We start from the raw sequence: 16,771 nt of genomic DNA on the forward strand, positions 1-16,771 counted from the left end.
GGACCTATCTGCAGGTGTCGTGGGAAGGATTGGAGGTCAAGTCTGGAGTTTTAAGTTAGAATCTTTAGCCTAGACATAAAAATAGGGAGCGCTCGAGAGGGCTAGGGCATAAATCTAAAGGAATTCTTGTAGCTGGGGTCTATGAGGATGAAAGTATTGAATACATTTTTATTTTCTTCTGTGGGCCAAGTACTATGAGATCAGAATGAACAGAACATGTTGTCTGTCCCAGTTGGTCAAATAATCCAATGAATAATACAACATTAGAAACAAGTAAGTAATAGAGAAGTGGCATCTCAGTGGAGACCCCAAAATCAGAACATTGTAATGTAAAGAGTAGTTGAGTAGGAAGAGGATTCTCAGTAAGAGGAATCATTTGTGTAGAGGCTGTAGAGCAGGACAGGGCATGCATGTGTGACTGGAGTTGGAAGATCACTGTGGCTGAGACGCCCTGGGGCAAGAGAGTGGGGTAAATGGAAGTGTCATGGCCATGCTGTACCTTGTGTTCAGGGTTGTTCCAAGTCTGTGAGCAGAACGACTGACTCAGAGTAGTAGAGTTTGTTTTGCTAGAGAAGCCAGAAGGAAAAAAAAATGAGTAAGGGTCTTTCTTTGTAGTATAGACTGACCTTGAACTTGTGATCCTCCTGCCCCAGCCTCCATGTTCAGGGATTACAGGCTTGTGCCACTATGGCTCAGAACTCATGCTTTCCTTAGTTTTGCCTTGAGTTCTAAATATTTATAATTTAATTACAAATCTTTTGGAGTGAGAGAGAGGGAAGGTGTATTTTTGCGTAGATTGACAGTATGAAAGTTGTCACAAGAAAAGGACTTGGTATAGTGAGTTGGTTAGTGTGAGAGGGAAAGAGTAGTTTGTGGATCTATGAAGAGGAAGAATGTAATCATATTTTTGAAAGTCATTATTCTGAAACTAATAATTTTGTTTTTTTTTTTAATTGCCATTGTGCCTGGAACCTTGTAGGTATACATGTTTGTAAACATAGTATTTGAATGCTGATGAATAGAACTAGCTATATAATTTGTGAGTTCAGAATGGCATGAAAAATGAGTTCTTTTGGGGGGGGGATGCTTCAAGACACACAGACATAAAAGAAACTTCAAGACAGTAACAGTATTGTTAAACTAAAAGTAAAGTTCCTTCTGAGCAGAGCCCTGTGTTCTATATATTTTATGAGTCTATAAAGTCTGTCCTGAAAGATTTTAGAATTCATATAGTACTTATGTAATGTAAATTCTTATTTTATAGAAGAGAATGTTGCAGTATTATATACAATTAGATGTTAATAATTATATTATTTTTAATGTAATTAACATTAAACATTAAAATATGTCCTTGTTTTGCCACCTTTGAATCTGTAGGGATGCTTAGAGTATAATTATCTGCATATGTGTGGTGTGCTTGCAGTTTAGTGTGACTATTTGCATGTATGTGAGTGCATATATGTTCTGAGAATGTGGAGTTTGACATCTGGTGAGGTAGGATATCTTAGTTGAACTCAGAATAGCCCGCCAGTTTGCTGGGGATCTCTGTGCGTGCTCTTAGTTTCCCACAGTGTGTGTAAAAATAATGACAAACAGGTGAAATAAGGCTTCCCAAAGACATTATACTAAGATTCTCCAACGAGTTTTGATGGTGTTTGCTTTTTTTCCTGGGGTGAGAGGTAGTTCAGCAGTATCTAACATCTAAATAAACAAATTTCCCATAGTTACTGTCTGTCCTACTGACGAATGTGCTGGCTTGTTTCTTATTTTCCTGTAAGTTCTGAGAGTTCAGAATTTTTTGTTCCTATGTACTTATTTGAGAGCTGTCTGTTTAGTTTGCTGAGATTCACAGAATGAAGACAAGCAATAGGCCTTTGTAGCAGTGGTGATGGACTCTGGTTTGGCAGCTGAGGATGGTGTCTGTATGTGGACATGGACCCTGTTGTCTGAGGGTAATGGAAGAGTAGTCAGCTGTCATGTATGCAGTTGAACATCTGCTGTATACACCCCTGTTTATACAGCTTTTCCTATTTTTTAAAGTTAGTTTTATCAGCAGTTAGTTTTTTTTTTCTTCTGCTAAATAACTTTAAACTTAGGTGAAACTAGCTGAGACTACTGATAGAAATAAATTGAAGCAGGTAGATGATAGTCAATTTTGTTTTATTAGTTGTACTAATTTGTAGATAGTATATTACACATTAGACCTGTCTTTCTGCTCAGGTGAATACATTGGATAAACAACTGAAGAGAAAAGAAAGCATGGGTATGAGCTGAGAGCCGGATTATCTATTCAAGGGCCTTCACAGAAACTTCCTGTGGCTGGTTCCTTTCTTCCCTCATCTCCTCATACACGGCTCCAGAGAAGCCTTTCCTGAACACAGAAAGATAACCGGTTATGTGGTCACTTGCTGGCATTGCAGCCAGAAAATTCGTTGTGGCATGCTCCTTGTCTGTCACTTTTTAAATTTCTCAACTTTGGGCTAGTTTCCTGAGACTGAAACAAAACTGGTCATTACGGAAACTGCCCTGTATTTTTGCAAATGTACTGGGCAGTCCTTTCTTCTAATTCCTTGCCTAGATTGAAGCTCTCAGGATAGGAATATAGTATGAGGGTTAGAGGCATTTGAGCATACTGTTGGGATTTTATTCCTCCTACTGTGCTTTGATTTACAGTGTTTGCTTTAGTGGATGTTTAGTCTATCATAGCATTGAAATATTAGTATAAATAAGTATATAAATTAGTATAATTATCAGTTATAAATAAGTGATCATTGGCTTGTTTTCACAGAAAAAAATTGACCCTATAACACAATACATTAATTTTGTTTCTGAGATTTACTTTTCCAGTTTTGTATATCAGTAAGAAAATTGACTATAATTTTCAACAAGCTTATAGAATTATTTTTTAATTAAATATCTAAAATATGTCTACATTTTCTTAAGCTGTTTTGTTTTTGATATCAAGTTTAACTATATTGCCTTGGCTGTCATAGAACTTGCTAGCCTCAAACTCAGAAATCTCCCTATTTTCCTGTTGAGTGCTGGGATTAAAGGTGTGTGGCACCACACCCAGCTAAAAAGAGATTTATTTTCAATTATGAGGCAAGGACATGTGCAAGCATATGCAGATGCCAGTAGAGGCGAGCTCTGTCAGATCCTGTGGAGCTGGGGTCAGAGGCAGTTGTCACACCTGACCTCTCCCATAATCGCTCCAGCACCCTAACAGACAGAAGGCAACCTGCTCTGTGAACATCTGAAAGTTTACAAACACGAGGAAGTGTGGGGAGACAAATTTAGGGAACAGACAAACTTAAGGAGGAGGGGTTAAGTTCTGGTACTGTTACTGGTTTTACTGCATGTACTGTGTTAAGATGCTGGTATGTCTGGCTTAGTTTACCTTCAGTTTGCTCTGTTTTATTTCTCTGTGAAGGTGTTTCTAATGTTTTTGTTTTAAAAAGGAAATCACAGTAGAGGTTTCCTATAAATTTGCCTTTTTAAATAGGATCTAAGTACTTTAGACACTGTTCTTTGATGTTTTCTCTGACAAAGTACCTTTATTACTTTGTTGTCATTAAAAAAGTGTTAATGTGTGAGGTTTAGTTTTATTATTTAGATTTTGAAAAAGTATCAAAACTTGAAAGATAAAGAGAGAAAAGCATTAAAAAATAGGAGCTGTAGAATGTTGTTGTGGGTTTGGAGTGGTTTTGGGGTTGGGGACAGATTATATGGAGGCCAGAGATGGTCATTGAATGTCTTCTTCAATTGTTCTTCAGTGTTTTTTATTTAAATTTTTTTGTGTGTATGGGTGTTTTGTCTACATACATACCTTACACATGCCTAGTGCCTGCGCGAGGCCAGAAGTTATTGAATTTCCTGAAACTAGAGTTCTAGATGGTTGTGAGCCACCATGTGGGTGCTGCAAATCCAACCTAGCTCTCAGGAACAGCAGTCTGCACTTCCGCTTGAGCTTTCTCTCCTGCGCTCCAGTGTACCCCTCCTTCCTCCTTCCTTCCCTTTCTCTCTAAGTTTAATTTAATACCCCCATGCTTTAAGCTGTTCAGGGAGAAAAGAAGTCTGATTGTTAAAGAGTGATTTTTCCCTTCAACTTGCTCTGTTTTATTTCTCTGTGAAGGTGTTCTAATGTTTTTGTCTTACAAAGGAAATCACAATAGCGGTTTTATGAGCAATCCTCATAAAAAATAATGAGAAAATTAGACAAGTTGCCTTGCAAGATGAGAGTAACCCTTCAAAGGAACTAATAGTGACCTAATTAAATTCTAATTACCTTTAGAAGTGTGAAGGGGATTTCTGTTCATTTATTTTCAATAAAAAGTAATTTGATCCTATTATATTTTATCATTTATTTTAAAATTTCAGATACTTTTAAGTTTTCGAATAGGGAATGTCTTTACTTTTTGAGGAGCATCCCCAAGTGTTCATATTTAGATGTGCCCTGTTTTCTTTGAAGTGGATAGAGCCATGCAGTAATAGCAGCTCTGTGAAACACCTTCCCTTGTACTTCATACCAAGAAGAAATTACTTGTAGTTCTTACAATCTTATATTTAATTTAAAAAGAGGTATGTTAGGGGGAAGTGTTTCAATCGTAGCTGCTTAGTTTAGGACCCTAGTCCCTACACTATCAGTTGTGTGTGCGTGCACTCCTAGAGATTGAACCCAGAGACTCACACATATGTTCAGACTTCTGCCATTGAGACTACAGGCTTAATACAAATACGTGAGATTGTTTTCTTGTGTGACCACTTGATACTTTCTTCATGTTGTTCTTACAGTGTAGTCCAATCTCATTGTTTATCAATTGGTGTTCTGCTTTTATCCAGAAGCGTATGAATTTTTGTTTAGTGTGGCAGTGTGGCAAATGTGAGACTTATTTTTATTTTATTTTATTTATTTATTTTTTTTTTGAAGATTAAAAATGTTGGGTCAGAGAGGTGGCTCAGGATGAAAACATTGGTTGCTTTTCCAGAGGACCTGGATTCAATATCCAGCATCCACACATGTCTACTTTAAACTTTTTTTTAATTCTTTGTTTTTTTAAACTTTAATTCGAGTCCTAATCTAATGGATCTTAAAGGCTCTTCTAGCCTCCATAGAGATCAGATACGCAAATGATATGTTAACATACTTGTACACATAAAAATAAATAAATACAAACATTTTAAGTTCATTGTTGAGCTTACATGTAAGCACATAGGCTCTTCAGAGCATCCTGGGAAGAGAACCATGACTCTGGAGTTTGGCTTTTTACATAGTATCCATGGATGGCTGGACAGTCCAAGGGTTGAGTAAGGGAAGAAAATCCACAGTACCTTCATGTAAAGATGAAATTCCTTAAAAACAATCAATGAATAAACTAGGAAGAAATAGCAAACCTGTTGTAGGGTACAGGGATTAGAAGTGAAGGGTGGAGAGAAGAGTTTAAGTATTTTTCTTGTTCCTGTTAACAACAGGAACTTAGGGAAGATCATTTGACTCATAGTTTAATCTGCATGGTACAGAGATGATGTGGCTTAGTTCCTTAGTGATGGTTGACTAAGCACTTGGACAAGCATTAGAAGCAGATACAACTTTTAAGGTTTGCTCTAGCTTCCCACTCTGTTAGTTAGGTTCCCACTCTACCTGGATTTGGAGTCAGAGTTCATACTATGGGAATGGTACCAAAAAAATCCAAGCTAAGAATCTAGTGGAAAATCGTCAGGTTTTGGTCTAGGACTCAGAGCCAGTCAACCCACTCCCTTTCCCCCTTTATTCTTTCTCATTTCCTCCTTTTCTTTTCCAAGGCTTCCCCCCCCCATTCCCTTTCCCCTTTCCTCAGTAGTGTCATGTGTGTCTCAGGCTAGCCTTGAACTCACTCTGTAGCCAAGGCTGACATTAAAGACTTAAGCCTCTTGTCTCTACCTATCCCTAGGATTACACACATTAGCCAACATGCTCAATACAGATGCTTTCTTTGGGAATATTGGACTCTAGACTTAAAAAAACTTTGTCTTAGTCAGGGTTTCTATTGCTGTAATGAAACACCATGACTAAGAACCAAGTTGGGGAGGAAAGGGTTTTTTATTCAGCTTACACTTCCACATTGCTGCTCCTCACCAAAGTCAGGACGAAGTCAGGACTGGAACTCACACAGGGCAGGAACCTGGGGGCAAGAGCTGATGCAGAGGCCATGGAGGGGTGCTGCTTATTGGCTTGCTTCCCCAGAACCCAGGACTATAAGCCCAGGGATGGCACCACCCACAATGGGCTGGGCCCTTCTCCCTTGATCACTAAGTGAGAAAATGCCTTACAGCTGGATCTCATGGAGGCATTTCCTAAACTGAGGTCCCTTTCTCTGTGATAACTCCAACTTGTGTCAAGTTGACACAAAACCAGCCAGTACAAACTTGAAGTCAGTGATTTAATCAGCAGAACAATGAAGACTATAACCAAACATTCTACAGTTATAGATATGCTGTGTCAAATATAGCACATAAAATGAGTACATACTTTTAAAAGACACATTTATATTTATTTGTCTCTGTGGTTGGAATAAGAATAGCCCCATAGGCTCATATGCTTGGTTTCCAGTTAGTAGAACTATTTGAGAAGGGTTATTAAGTGTAGCCTTGTTGAAAGAGGTATGTCACTGGGCTTTAAAGTTTCAAAAAAAACCCAAGCCATTCTCTGCCCTCTTTCTTCAACTTGTAGATAACTGATAAAAGCTCTCAGATACCGCATCAGCACCTTGCCTGGTTTTCTGCTGCAATCTTCCCCACCATGTTGATCAGAGACAAACCCTCTAAAACTGTAAGTGAACCCCCAGTTAAATGCTTCCATTTGCAAGTTGTCTTGGCCATTGTGCTGGCTAGTTTTATGTCAACTTGACATAAGATAGAGAGAAGGAACCTCAATTGAGAAAATGCCTCTATAAGATCAGGCTGTCAAAATTAGATAAGCTGTATTCAATAAGGTGTAAGGAAATACTTGTATTAATAAACAAAGGTTTTAGTAGAAAATTTGGGTTTTACATTTTGAAAGGATACTAATGTAATTATTCATACAAGCAGTTTAAATGTTATTTCTCTTGCTTTTGGTACCTGGATTGAGCCCAGGGCTTAATACTAGGAGGTGCCCTGTCACTCAGCTATGTTTCCATCACATGAACAATTTAAGAAAAAAAGGCAGTGCCTTTAAGATGTAGAAAATTAATTTATTAAGTCTTTTATAGTTTAAAAAAAAAAACCCTATTACAAACTTAGGGTAGGGAGAAAATTATTTAACCTGATAAAATAATGTCATTTTATGACTTATATTATTTATGACTTACTATTTTATAAAATAATGACTTTTTAGTTTGGGGTTTTATTACTGTGCAGAGATACCACTGACCAAGACAAACATTTAATTGGGTCTTGAGTCTGACTTACAGTTTCAGAGGTTTAGTCCATTATCATCATGGCGGGAAGCATGGTGCTGGAAAAGGAGCTTAGAGCTCTTTATCTTGATCCAAAGGTAGATAGGAGGAGACACTGGGTGGAGCCTGAGCATAAGAGGAGACCTCAAAGTCCACCCCTAACACACTTCCTCCAACAGTGCCACACCTACTAATATTGCCACTCCTTATGGCCAAGCATTGAAACACAAGAATCTATGGTGGCCAAATCTGTTCAAACCACCACATTCCATTCCCTGGCCCCTGTAAATTTGTAGCTATAACACAATACAAAATATATTAAGTCCAACTTCCAAAGTCTATCACAGTCTCAACAATGTTTAAAAAAGTCTCTTCTGAGATTCATGTAATCACTTAATTGCTATAATTACTATAATAAAATTAAAATCCAAAAGCTGATCACATACTTCTAACATCATAGGACATACATTATTGTATTAGTCACAGAGTCTAGAGTCACAGAGAACTTATGGAATGTTTCTATATATTAAAGGACTTTGCTGTGATGACTTGCAGTCTGTAGCCCAACTACCCCAACGATGGTCATCTGTGACTGGGAAGTTCAGGAATGTAGTAGTTGCTCAGCTGTTCTGTAGATATGCTCCAGCAGATATGGGGCAAACAAGTGCAGTATAGATCTCTAGAAGATGTGGCCCAGATCCAGGGGTGTGCCACCACGCCTGGATCTGGGACTTGTTTTGTCCCAGGCTGACCTTGAACCTCAGAGATCTCCTTGCCTTAGTCTCCTGGAATTAAAGACATGTATTACCTTGCCCGGGCCTAAGCTTTTCATGGCCACTATACCTCAAAATCTCCACGCCAAGATCCAGATCAGAAACTTGTGTCTTCCAGCCTCAAGATCTGATCACAGGTGAGCCATTCCCTTCTGGATTGTATTTCATTCCAGATATAGTCAAATTATTTGACAACCAGGAATAGCCATTACAATTATTATTCCAAAACGTAATAGCGAGGTAATACTGGACCAAAGCAAGACCAAAAAACCAAGTGAGCAAACTCCAAACTCTGTATCTTCGTGTTTGATGTTCAACTTTTTTCAGCTTTGTTGACTGCAACACAATTCTTTCTTTTGGGCTGGTTCCACTCCCTGTTAACAGCTTTTCTCAGCAGATATTCCATGACTCTGGCATCTCTAACATCTTAACATCTAGGACAACTTCAGCTTCACAGTTAATTGTTTTATTGTCCAGGATTCACCATGATCTTCTGGGCTCCCCCAAGGGCTGAGGTCACTTCTCCAGCTCTGCCCTCTGAAGCACTCTAGGCTCTGGCTGACTCCAGTCCATTTTGTGGCCATCCTATGGTACTGGCATCTCCAAAACACTGGGGTCTTCCACTGCAATTAGGCTAAACTTTTCACCAGTAGCTTTTGTGGTCCTCAGAATGGGTGTAGCCCCCATAGATGCATGTGTTTTGAATGCTTGGCCCATGGGGAGTGGCACTATTAGGGAGGTATGGCCTTGTTGGAGTAGGTGACCTTGTTAGAGGAAATTCATCACTGTGCAGGTGGGCTTTGGGGTCTCATATATGCTCTAGCTATACCCAGTGCAGAAGATGAATTGCCTTCTCGCTGCCTGCAGAAGAGAAGTCTCATCCTAGCTGCCTTCAAATCAAGATGCAGAACTACCAACTCCTTCAGCACCATGTCTGTCTTGACACTGCTATGCTTTCCACCATTAAGCCCTACTTAAAGCATTTCACTGCTTTCCAAAGTCCCCAAATCCACATTCCTTCAAACAAAAGCATGGTCAGGCCTATCACAGCAATACCCCAGTCCCTGGTACCAACTTCTGTATAAGCTGAGTAGGCTTCAATAAAGTGCTGGCAAAGTAAGTGCAATCAGGCGAAGGGGAAAAAAAAAAAAAAAAAAAAAAAACCAAAACAAACCCTTTCTTCTTCCATTGTTAAGGTGTGTGTTGATCCAGATTAAGAACATTTGTCATCCCATTTTGTACAATTATGACAAAGCATGAAGAGCAATGCAACTCATAAAGGAAAGAGTTTATTCGGAGCTTACAGCTTCACAGGGAGAATCTATGACCATCATTGCCGGGAATATGATACCAGGCAGACATGGTGCTGGTGCTAAAGCTAAGACTTTACATCCTTATCTGTGGTGGGATAAGGTGGGATAAGCTTGAGGTGGGAGAGGGGCACTGACTGGGAATAGTGTGGGCTTTTGAAACCTCAAAGCTCACCCCTAGTTGATACACCTCTTCCAACAAGACCATCCCCAGTCCTTCCCAAAAAAATCCCACCAACTTCGGACCACCATTCAAATGTATGAGTCTTTGGTAGTCATTTTCATTCAAGCCACCACAGGCATCTATGCAAGGCCTGTAGCAAGTATACTTGATAGCAAGCCATTCCTTTGGATGTCAGCAGCAAAAACAGCTGTCACTTTCTTTTATCATTTCAGTAATTTTCTCTTGAAGATCCTGGGCAGTAGAAGCTACCAGGCTAAAAGAAACACTAATCATTCTTTAGAGTTAATATGAATGTTTTTATAGAAAATTCAAGAGTCTAAAGAGAATTTTTCAGATTTGTAATAGTTTAGTAGCTTGTTTTATATGCAGTTACAGCAGTAAAGTCAGTTTTGTTGCTCTAAACTAGCAACATACAATAAAGATTTAGTAATGTCTCAGAATAGCTAAAAATCTACCTAATTGAGTATTTAAAAGAAAATATGTGTCATTAGGATTGTGTTAAATCAGCTTTCCATGCTGTAGCAACTTAAGATAACCTGATGTTAAGAGAGGAAAGACTTAACATTGGCTCATGATGTCAGAGGTCTTAGTCCAGAGTTGATTGTCCCTATTCATTGGTGCATGTGGAAGCATAGCTGGGAGCATGGTAAGGAAGTCAGTCTAGCTCACAACAGCTGAGAAGTACAAAGAAATGGGAAGGGGCCTCCTTCAGTCCCAGTATTCCTTTCAAAGGCACCTTCCCTCTGACTAGGCACCCATCTTAGGTTCCACCACTTTGTAATAGCAAACTGGCTTGTGGTCAAGATTTAAAGTGTGGGGCGTTACGGAGTATTGAGGATCCAACAATAGCAGACAGAGCAGTATCTTTAAATAGGTTCTGCAGTTCAGTCCATTATCATCATGGCAGGAAGCATGGCAGTTGAGAATTCTGTGTCTTCATCCAAAGGAAGCCAGGAGCAGACTGTTTTCCAGGCAGCTAGGAGGAGGGTCTCCAAGCCAACCCCCAGTTACACATTCTTTAAGCAAGGCAACAACTCCTAATAGTGCCACTTGCTGGGCCAAGCATATTCAAACTACCACAAAAACCAAACCCAGGATTTTCACATCTGTCACTAAGCTACATATACCAAGTCTTAAAACTCTCATACAGGAAGCATTTGCTTCTGAAATAGCTTGGCCATTCTTGACCTGTTTCCAAGTAGATTTGAAATTGACTTGTTAGTTCTACAAAAATGAACTGATCAGAATATACCCTGCATAATTATCTAAAAATACCAACACATTTATACATTAATGCAAGTTTGTCATTTACTTCAGCTTGCATCTTTTTTTCTTAATATTAATCTCATGATTGCTAAGGAAGTTCTTTCCATTGTGTTCATGTCTCAGGCAACAGGATCACTACAGGAGTCAGGGTCACAGGGGCTGTTCTCCAGTGCAGTCAGTATCTTCATAGCCCCAGCTAATCCTGATTTTGTTTTACTAGCCACTGTAACTGCAAGGTAAAGGGATAAATTCACCACTTGTACTTATGTAGGAGTTTGATTGGAATGAAAGAACCGGAAAGTGTTTATGGAGTGGACAGCTGCTAGTTTCCCAAAGTTTAGATTCTTCGTATAAAAAATTTGAAGCCCTTCTTTCCTCCCTAGCAGTAGTCACTAATGTGGATTTGGTATGTAATTCTATATTTGTAATACAGTTTAGGGCCTATAAGCAATGTGTCTTGCTTTGACTTAATAAAGTTAACTAAATGGAATAAGCTGTGCCTGTACTGAAAACAGTGCCTCTCATTCCTGTCCTCATGGTGACACAGACATAGTTCTGGTTTATTCGTTTTATCTGCTGTATAGTATTTATTCATTTTCATTTAAAAATAGTTTTATTTAATTTGTGTGTGTGTGTGTGTGTGTGTGTGTGTGTGTGTGTGTGTGTGTACACCTTTGGAGGCCAGAAGGAGCCCAGATCCTCTGGAGCTGGAGTTACAGATGGCTGCGAATTGCAACCAAACCCCCCATTTTCCTCTTGATGTACCTTCAGGTTGTCATTCTTTTCTTGGCCTTTGGAGATGATACTGCAGTCCTTACAGTGTCCTGTGAGCCTGGAGTTGGATTATGAAGGTCTGTGATGGTGCTTTCTGTAGCTGTACTGGATATCGTCAGTTCCTTTCTTTAGTTGTCATCATTTTGTCCCTCCTACTTTCATTATTCGCTCTTTAATTCTGTTGGTGCTGGGGATTGAACCCAGGGTCCTGCCATCCTAGACCAGTGCTTACAGCAAAGGCAAGTTTCCAACTCTGCCTTCTTGCTTCCTTTGGAGAAGTTGTTTACATGTTCTAGTACTAAACTCCACGAACAGCTTTGTGAGATTTTCTCTGTCCTTGGCTGATCTTTAACTGCATACAACACAGTTAATGGTTGCATATTCACTCTTTTGCGCCTTGTAGCTCACCTAGAATAGTTCCCTTTCCAGGACTGTTTCTCTAGTTTCTTCCTGTTGTTTGCAGATAATTGTTCTTATTCATCCAGAAGCCATAACTGCTTATGGCAGGTTAGTTTATACAGCCTTGCACTCTGTATGTACACATCTACTGTGCTTCTGCTAATCGGGCCTTGTGGAGTCTTTATGGTTTTGTCCAAGTACATGCCACTTCATTGAACTTCACATCTTTTTAACGTACACATTTTGTTTTTTTATCTTAATATTTAATTTCTGTCACTTTATTTTATACTTTTTATATTGGCAGGTTTTGTGATTTTAATCCCATTCTTAATTATTTTTTGAATTTACTCTTTTTTTTTTCAACTTTGGTGTTTTTTTTCCTTTTCCCTTCCCCTCCTGTTTTATCTCCTCCCCTCTCTTCTCTTCCTTTCCCCTTTCTTATTTGTAAAACTATTTTTTGAATACTCCCTCTAACTTTGGGCCATACTCCACTTCTGAACTCAGAGGATTGAGCTGCATGGCAGAGTTCAGAGTAGTAAATTTGAACATAGGGAAGAGCCACTTGAGAAAGCGCAGAGGACTGAGTGGCAGAGAGCCATGCACACTGTCCCTGCCTCTCCTTAGATGTTTTAACAATCCCTCTTGTTTACAGTGTGATATTTAAATGAAAAGCCCAACATTAATGAAATATCTGTCCTATATATAAACATGGAGACCTTACATTTTGTTTCAGTCACTCTTCTCAAGTGTGTTGTCTAGTATTTTTATTCTTGTAGTAATTACTGCGCTGCTTTCTCTGTCTTGTGCCAAGAACTGCCAGATACTATAATAAAGATGTGAGACAGAATACAGGCCTTGCATTTTTGCAGTTCACATGACAATAAGCTGAGTAACTACGTTGACTAGGAAATAATTGTGGTCCTCTTGTCTGAGGAAGTACCTGCTGGATTCTTTACCTTCCAGAAACTGTTCCCCAGAATGATGTTTGATGCTGTTTTCTGGTATCTTGGGTTTTCGTTAGTGGAACCCTAACATAAACTTTTTTTTTTTTTTTTTTTTAAACATTTAGGCATTTGTGCTGATGAGATAAAAGTGACAGAAGAAATTAAGAACTTACTCTTAAGTATTGCTTTTCAGTTGCCTTAGAATGTAGCCAAGAGTTCCTGTTCAGCATGTACTGTTGAATTGTGAGCTCCTAATTCTGTTTGCCATTGACAGACGACATTCCTGTGTTTTTCTGCTTCTGTGTTTTATAGCTCATTTTATGTAAATATATTTTTTGCCTCTTTCTTCTCACTAGTTTTACCCTTGTAATCCCCATTTTCTCATACTTTTGAAACCTTTTGCAAAAATATGAAATCACTTATAAATTAATGATGTGCTCCATCTTATCACATCTAAAGATTAGATTTATTAAGGAGCTGATAGGCCATTTTGTGTTCCTGCCACAGAATTCTTGAAAATGAATCATAAAAAAAGGCCATGTATTATCCTAGTTTGGAGGCTAAGAAATCCAGTATCAAGTAGTCAGCATTTGATGAGGACTTTCTTGCTGTGTTACAACAAAGGTAGAGTATCACATGGTGAAAGCTTGTATGCAAAGCAGGACAGTGGTGCATGCCTTTAATCCTAGTGCTAGGGAGGTATTAGACAGGTGATCTCTATGAATTTGAGAATTGCCTGGTCTACATAGTGAATTCTAGCCTAACCAAGGCTACATAATAAGACCCTGTCTTAAAAAAAAAAAAAAAAAAGAAAGAAAAGAAAAGAAAAAAGAAAAAATGTCAATGTGTATTTCAGCTGAGGTCTTTCTTCTTTCTTTAAAGACACCAATCTCATCTTAGGAGTCCCCATTCTTTATGGCCTCAGATAATATTAGCACTCAAATTTGGGGTTTACGTTTCTAACATACAATCTTTGGGAGAAATACATTCACGCTAACCAGAGCCTAAACTTTTTCATGTTTTGGTTTTCTTCGTTAGCATAGTGTTTTGTAAGTAATTGACAGAGTTTGAACATACTGTGGATATATGTCTTCAATTGATTAGCTGTAACCATGCACTACATAACAGGGTTTCAGACAAAGGTAGACCAAATATATACCATAATATATACAACAATATACACCATAGAGCCTAGATTTGTAGAAGGCTTTGCTGCTAGCTTTATATAAGTAACACTCTAATGTTGACTTAGTAATGAACTTGCCTCATGACATGTTTCTCATAACACACTCTTGTTAAATGGCACCTGACTACAATACCATTTCTAAGATGGGTATTTCACAGCGGTTAAAGTTTGTAGTCGTTAAATTTAGGTTGAAATTCTGCTGCTAGTAGGTTCTCTATTGGAAATAAAGTTTACACTTTATTTTTTCCTTGGATACATCCTGATCTGAATCAATAACTGCAGCTTGCAGGATGTTTAGGGTGGGGTGTTGACTGTAGGAGCCCAGTACTTCATCACTGAAAGGTCCTCCTCTCACATAGAGAGAGAGAGAGGTTCATATCATAGATGGGGGAAGTTTCAAGGTTGGTCTGACTTCATGATGCATCCAAGCACCATTGCTTTCCACAGTTTCACTTTGCCATTTCCGCATGATGAAGGCTTTAAGATGACTTCAGGACTTGAAGTGTATATTGACTCAAAAAGTAGCTAGAGTGAGGAAGATACCATTTTTTCTTTATCATCTTTTTTCCCTAAAGAGAGAACATTCCCTAATGCTTTTTAACAGTTTTCCTAAAGGTTCTATGGATGATGACTTAGTTTTGTACTTTTGTAAGATAAATACAGTGGCTATGGTTGGCTTAGGCCAGTCATGAATAGGTGCCTAGCAGAGAATTCTCACAAGAATTCCCCTGGAGTCTGATATGGTGGAGAATGTCGGGTGTGACGTAAGGAGTAAACAGTATCCTCTGCAGATGTGTTGTCTACATGTCTCTGGCCTTCTCTTCTGAAAACTTGACGCCATCGTTTTCTGGGAGGAGAAAAGATGATATATACTATTTCCCCTGAGTTTTTGGTTGGTAACACTTTACTAATTAACTCATTTGTTTTTAAAATAGAAATTAACTGGAGTGCTTACGCCCCTTATGTTATATGTTTTTTTCGGGGAGTAGCTGAATAGTCAGTGGCTCTTGCATTCACGTGGGCAGCTGGCCTACAGTCTGCACAGGTAGTGGAGGTTAAGGAGGAGGAAAGACTTAACTCTGAAATGCACTGATTTTAGGAAATTTATTTTTTCAACAGATGATTTGAGACATGTGGATTTGTGATATGAATTCATTTGAAAAGCCACTTTGGGGTAAGTTGATAATAATTGGGAATTAATGATTTCAAGGTTATACTTATCCATAGGTTTTGAAACTTATAGTTATTGGATTTTATGCCTTATGTTCATGAATTAGAAAGGCTTGTTGTTTTAGTTTTTTTAAGACAGAATTACACTATATAGTCCTGGCTAACTGCAAACTAGTAGAAATCCACTTCCCCCTCACTCAAAAGTTGGGATCAAAGGTATGTGTCACCAGTCTCAGCACTAGAAAGACTTTGTACTAAGTTCTTACTTTAATAAAATTTGAGAAATACAGCAATATAGTCTTAGCACTACTTTCTTAGCACATTTATATTTATTTCTTTTTAGCAAGTCAGTTTGAAGGCTAAATGAAGACCAAGTTCAGAAAAAACCTTTAGCTAGAACTAAACTTGTTCATAATCTTCTCGTGTGACTGGGAAATGATTTACAATACAAGTGTTGAAGACACTGGAGTAGTGTTTGTCTTGAGCTTCTCTGTTCCAGATGGGCATTTCATTGCATCAGTGCATATATAAATAATCCTGGTTGTTTCCTCTAAGAAAGCACCTTTAGAAATACACTTACTGTTTACTCAGTGTGCATTATTGCAGTCTGTAAGACGAGTGTACTTTTCTTTTAAAGAAACAATGAGGCAACATGGTTTTGGTTGTTTGTTACAAATAAAATAACTGACGCAACATTATATAAGGAATTTCACAGAAAAGACAAAACACATTACCTAATAGAATGTTGGGCCAGTTTCAGTAGGTATGTGAGAAAGGAAATGGAATGATCACCAGTTACAGCAGAGATGGTAGAACACCAAATACAAAGCTGCATGTGCTGCTGTATAGATGGGGTCCTGGAAGATTGGGAGATGAGGCAGGAGGGTCTGTAATTGAAGGCGAGCCTGGATTAAATGGTGATACTGCCTCTGAGCAGACAGACCATAGATGAAGCTACAAAAGATACTGATTGCACGTGAAGACTGTCAAAAAATAAAAACAACTGTCAACAGTGTTGTTGATATAAATACAACAGACTCCTTAGGAAGGTGTGTGTTGCTTCTAACTGGGCACCCAGACTGTGTGTTGGAGAGCTGGAATTCTTATGACGATGACTCAGGAACAAAGGAGATTTTTCACATTTTTAAGTGGATTGTTAAATGAAAATGATTTGTAATATGAAATTGAATTTCAGTGTCTGTAAGTAAATGGTTGGAATGTTGCTGCATTCATTTATGGCTGTTTTCTTCCTACAACACCAGAATTCAAATGAAGTTTACTATATGACCCTTTGCTAAAACAATTTGCTAATCACTGCCCTAAGTAAATCCTCTTGTATTTGTGCTGAGATCC

At 38.5% G+C, this 16,771-nt stretch overlaps 1 protein-coding gene across 2 annotated transcripts in view; it reads left to right on the forward strand.

Moving 5' to 3' along the window:
* GALNT1 (polypeptide N-acetylgalactosaminyltransferase 1) overlaps nt 1–16,771 on the forward strand; it is a 69,096-nt gene that overhangs the window by 12,734 nt on the left and 39,591 nt on the right. Inside the window, exons 2-3 of one of the 2 annotated variants that reach the window (XM_080920425.1) lie at nt 6,707–6,805; nt 15,368–15,422. The gene's annotated coding sequence lies outside the window, so the exon portion shown is untranslated. The remainder of the gene's footprint in view (nt 1–6,706; nt 6,806–15,367; nt 15,423–16,771) is intronic. The other variant, XM_080920424.1, reaches the window with a different exon arrangement.

The sequence above is a fragment of the Micromys minutus genome, assembly GCF_963924665.1.
Source record: "Micromys minutus genome assembly, chromosome: 8".
Classification (NCBI taxonomy): domain Eukaryota; kingdom Metazoa; phylum Chordata; class Mammalia; order Rodentia; family Muridae; genus Micromys; species Micromys minutus.